A 6000-nucleotide genomic window follows, 5' to 3' on the forward strand; every position below is an offset into this window, starting at 1 on the left:
ATTTCCAACACATTTCCAACAGCAGTGTAAATCTCACAGCTACCACCTTTCCCTGCTGCTTGTACCTGACCACACACAGTACATAAGCTGTTGCCCTATACAGAATTTTGCAGGTGATGCAGTAGAGCAGATACCAATGAATCAAAGACGGCACCAAGGGGGTTTTGCTTGCAGTGAACTATGTTCCACTTAGAGGTTTCCTAAGAAGCAAGGAATATAGATTGAATAGTCCCTCAAAGACGTGTTTCCTGGCATATAGCAAATGAGAAGGAAATGTCCAGTAATTTAACCAAAAGGATGTTCAAAATTATTAAGAGAGCTTTATCATTTCTGTACTCAGTTTTACCTGAATGTAAACTGCTGGAACAACATTGATTCAACCCAAGAGACCACAAAATACTGTTACCTAAAGTGAAGCATTTCCAAAATGTTCATGCAGGTTCCAGAGTCTCTTCTGCTGCCAAAGCAATTTAAATTTAATGCATTCACTTTATTTAAAAATATCTCTCCGCTTTGGAGAGTTTGGAGCCAGATGCCCTCCTTCTCAGCGTATGTAAGTGATAATGGCAGGTGAATATGTACTATACAGTAGCTTCATATTTCTCCCATTAGGATCCATGTCATTTTCTATTTTTAAGAGCTGACTGAGTGTTTACTAGGCTACGCTTCATCTCCCTCCTTCCCCTGTACCGTAACCTTGTAACCCAAGATGCTGGTGGCAGTATTGGGTTTGCAGTGCTCTGACCTTTTGTTCCTCTACTTGAATTTGACTGGTTTTATCCCGCGATGGCTGCTGGTTGGGTTACACTGATAACCTTTCATGACATGCCTGGTGAACTTCCAGGCAGAAACAGGGAAGGACCATGACTTACCTCAATTCAAACAGTTCAGAGTTGGCTCCCCATTAGGCTGGGATGGTGTTAGAACTTTCTGAAATTGCCCTGGATACACATGGGGCCATGAAGGGACTTACCATTTAAGCCTTCGGGTGACTGATCCACAGGTGACCCAGGTACTGAATTCACATTCTGGGCCCCCTTCTCCAGTCCTTATTCAGGCAAAATACTTAGTGAACTTCTTAGGTATTTTGCCTAGTAAAGACAGAAGAATCAAGCCACTTGTGGAACCCATCACACATATTTAACAAGAATAAGCAATTCCTCACCTGCTATGCCACCATACATCACCCATCACACAAACCTGATCCCAAAAAGATATCCAGAGAAGGAATGACATGAAAAATGCGAAGATGTTTGAATTATTTTGTCATTCCCATCTGGAGGATCTCCACCTAAACCACCTGGGAGTTTTACCTGTGTGCCAACTGTGAGATCAAACTGGAACCAAAGCACTGACTGCCACTGTTTGGTGGCCTGTTTCTCAGAATAAAAAAAAGACTTGGTAGAAGCTGGAAAATTGCTGCCATTTGTTAGTAAGGCTCTGAGCTTTTTTATTTATTTGAAATCTTTCAGCATATCTAAAACAATAGATTTGTGCCCTTTCCCCTGATTTCTGATGTATGACCAAACTCATGTTTCTATATCCCACTCAATTCACTTCCAAAAGGTTTTATTTTCTATTTCAATTTTCTGTCACTATTCCAATCTGGAATATTAAACTTTGTGTTCCTTTTCATATGCAATAATTCATGGGGGTGAACACAGTTCTTGGAAAACATTCTTATCACCTAGCTAAAAAAGCATTATTTTGAACCTCCTTTTTGCACAGGACTTGAATTAATTTTGGCTTCGACATACCGTAAAGCTGTGCCTTACTGAATAGCTAGTTGCTGCTCAGAACGATGGTTCCTCCTCCGCTGACCCCCGGCTGCATCTTCCCACCCTTGCCCTTGGCCAGCACAGGCACGTATCTGATGCTATGGAGAACCAGGTCAGGAAACTTAACCGGAAGAAAATTAATCACTTTTTTTCATGGTTTATTTTTTTACTGTTTTGGTTTGAACCAAAAGGTTACTGAGGGTTCAGAAAAATGCAGAAATAAACTAATAAAAATTGCACACTGTTAGATTGAGTCAAACATTTTTCTGAAAGTTTACTTCTACCCATTTGCCAAAAGTAGAGTTTTACCTGGTATGACTAGAAATCCTTCTGTCTTGCCACTTCTTCAGACTGTGGTCTCTCACATTACCCCCAGATTATGACACTTCTGGAAAGTTCAGTGGACAAGACTTGGATTCCTTCTGGCACATATCTCCACACCTTGCTTTCCCTCCACCTCCAAAACACATTCAGTTATACTCAAGGCAACTCACATTTTCAAAGACTGACACAATTTACTAAGAAGCAAAACAGATGCATTTTGCTTTTCAGATATTTTAATGAGTTGCTAATACTTTTCTGAAGCAATATTCTTTAATTTAATCATTAGCCTCCTTTTTTATTCAGCCCCTCTTTGAGGAATTAAAGTCCTTTTTCATAAGGCCATAGCCTATCAGTGGAAATACAACCAGCTGCTATTTTCCCTACATGTCATAGCCATATTTTATAGCACTTCACTTTTTTAATGTGGATGCACAGTTTATACTTATTCATAGAGAAGACTCATTTGTTTTGATTATGTATTCATAAGAGTAACGATTATGTATTTGTAAGAGTAACTGCTGACCATTCCTCTATCTCCAGAGACCAAAATATGATCTTTACCAAATCACTAGAAAATAGACAGCAGCAGAGGAAGCACGCTGACAAGACCTTGCTGATTTATGCTAGCTTCCCAGCTGAGCTCTCGTACCTAGGGTTGCTGTAAGAGGTAATAGACATTGAATCCTTCGTTTGTCTGCCTGACCTGCCAGTTAAATGGTAGTTAACAGTTAATGCATTTCCCAACAGTGTTCTGCGATAAAAGAACATGCTCATGGTTTCATAATGCTTATTTCATTGCAGGTGCTGTCTTCATCAGTTAAGTCTGTCTTTCCCTATTTACAACAGGGTTATAAAGCCCCACTGATTTTCATACTTTGGAAAAAAAAAAAAAGCTAATATATTGTAAAAATGCAAGCCTTTTTACCCAGGTATATGTCTTTAGAGCTCAAAGGATCATCCTTGCCAATGAAATGCTGGCTTGGCTCTTACATGTCTGATAAGTGGTGCACAAAACAGCTGAGTGAATTAACCAACCAGGGGCAAAAGGCAAAGATCATGCATGGGATTAAGGCAGACAGTGATCCCCCCTGAAACATGCTATTTGATCATTTTATTTTAAAAAGGCAGTATGACTTTGAAGACCTAACAGTATTTTCCATAGAGCTGAAAAGTAAGGATGACAGATGTCCCACTAGCTCACTACCTACTGTCACAGCAAATATAGTTTTCTTGTCACCACCTACAAATCCCAGGATATGACTGCCTCTCCTCCCTCCCATTTATCCCTCCATGTCTAATTCCACATTTCCTCACCCCACCTGCTCTGCCAGAGCTCCCATCAGCTTCCCTCACAATCACTGTGCCAAATCCCTTAGGAGCAGCAAGAGTTTCCAGAGCTCATCTGCAAAGTCCCTATCCTTCTTTTAATGGCTTATTACTGTCATGCTTCTGACTGCAAGCAACTGAACATTCCTCCTTTTATTTTATAAAAAAAATGAGGTAAGAATGAGTTTCTTGGGTAAATCCCGAGATGAATGATATTGCAGGGAAAAATCACATTTGGTCAGGATTTCGCTGACATGCACTGCTGATTTTTATTGGTATCAATGGGAATCTGCATAAGGATCTAACTTCTCTTGCAAAGCATAAAACAGGGCAAGGAGATAACAGCAACAAAATGAAGCTCATAAAAACCTAGAAGAAAGTTATTACAACACTGACAGAGGTCATTCTGTGAACAGTCAGTGTATTTTGGTATTGGACCTGAATTTTGCTTCCTACCATGCTGGCTGGGAGTACTTTTCATAAAGAGGCACCACATCTTGCCTGAAAACATCCCCCAGGCTCCAGCAATTATATGTTCATTCTTACTCCCATCAGGGTCCTCAAAACCTTAAGGTACAACTTTCCAAGACTCCCCGCACAGTCCATACATGGTCTACCAGAACTCTACCTTCCTACTTCCTTATACCTAATTTCTCAAATGGAAATTCTCAGCCTCAACTGCTTTACTCACAAATGAAATGAAAGATACAGGCTATGTCTACACAGCACAATGAAGACGTAGGTATCACCAAGTGACTTATTTTCAGGCCTTGAAGCAGCACAGTACAGTGACCATTAGCACCTAAACTAATAGCAAATGAGTTTTTATATCTCTATGGCACCAAGCTAATGCAGCTGTGCTGCTTCCAGCACTCCAGCTAGCAGCTCTGCATGGCCCTGCTTTGTGGCATATGGATAACCTAATTCACGTCAGCATCTACATAGTAGCTCTGCACCGTGTGATACATACCTATCATTGCTGCTCCACGCATCCGAAACATGAGCACAGGGCTCCATCTCAGTTGCCCAACCACTCCTGAGAGTCTTTTGCATCTTCCACAGCGATACAGGGTGCACTTCTCTTCAAGCACCACCTCTAGTTACTGACTTTCCTGGCTGAAAAGCACACTATTTTTAAGGAGCGGAAGGTAAGTATCTTTGTCTCCTCCTGCTCTTCCCCTGGGTTTTATCATTCTGCTGTCTTCTCTTCTAGTTACAGCAGATAAGACTGATTCAGCTGGTCAGCAGACTGTTTTGTGCATGAAGCTATAGTTCTGCTTCTGTCCTATACTGGCTGTCCTCTTTTGGACTCTGGAGAAAAATATGTTTTAACACCTGAACTGGCTGACTAAATATTTCAGTAATTAGGCTAAGTATCATCTGCCTTCCTGCAGGTGTGTAATCCTTCCAGGACTAAACTAACCCTTTGCGCCTACTATATCGACAGCCACAACAGACAAACGGTATATGCAGAAGCTGTTCAAAATAACTCACATCCTCTGCCATCCTGGTGGTCCCTCTTGGATTTTACTAAAGGTAAATTGTAATTATATGAAAGATGTTGGATCAAGATAGAACACTCCCCATGTCTTTCCTTTCATCAGCAAAGAAGTACTGCATTAATAAGAAAAGTCAAAAACATGTATCCTTACAGTCATCAAATAAGCATAGTGCAATAGTATTTCTCAGACTGTCGGAGAAATATTTAAAAGAAGCCAGTTCAGAACTGCACCTGGTACAAAACTTCCAACTTCCACAGACATAAACACCAACAGACATAAATACCAGAAGCAATTCCCACCCAGGAATTTTTCCACAGGTCCCTAGAGGGCAATGTATCTAAGTAAAATGTGGAGCAATGAGGCTCCAGGAGAAAGTCAGCAAAGGAGAGATCCTCCCAAACCACAAAAACAGGTAAGAATTAAACTTGGCAGATATTTCTCAAGGTGATAAGAAAATATGTCAAACGTACAGTGCAAGCAATTCCCTGAAATGTGTCAGAAACAACCTTCTGGCAGAAACCAAAAAAATTCAGTTTCACTGTGTCTGCGAGTCCACCTGAAACTTCATGTTGGAGGTGTGGAGTGGGCAGTACGCCTGGAGGAAGAATAATCACCAGACTCCTCTTCCCTCCCTACCCAACCAACTGTGAGCTCAGCAATGCCACCCACGGGTTTGCACAGCCAACACAATGGAACCCAGTGTGAGTTTGCTCCTCTAAGCAGTACCACAATGCATTAGCCAAGCGATGACCATATATTTTTAGTAATAGTAACTTCAAAAAGTATACTCTATTATCAAATTATCAAAGGCTACTAGTGTCAGAGGTTATGCGGAGGGCAATTAGCATGGAGCTGCCTTAAGGCTCGTATGTGAGCCCACAGCACGCTCCTTAGGACGTGAAGGATGTTTCTTCAGCACAAACATAGCATAAAGCTGCCTATATTGAGTCTCTTCCAAGACCCCATTACAAGACAGGTAAAGATGTTCAGGGAAAGGAAGTCTCAGTTACGAAAAAGCCTTTAATAAAATGTTTTACAACCATGCCACATTATGGCTAAGCAGGCATGAG

The sequence above is a fragment of the Falco punctatus genome (assembly GCF_963210335.1).
Source record: "Falco punctatus genome assembly, chromosome: 1".
In the NCBI taxonomy this organism is placed as follows: Eukaryota; Metazoa; Chordata; class Aves; order Falconiformes; family Falconidae; genus Falco; species Falco punctatus.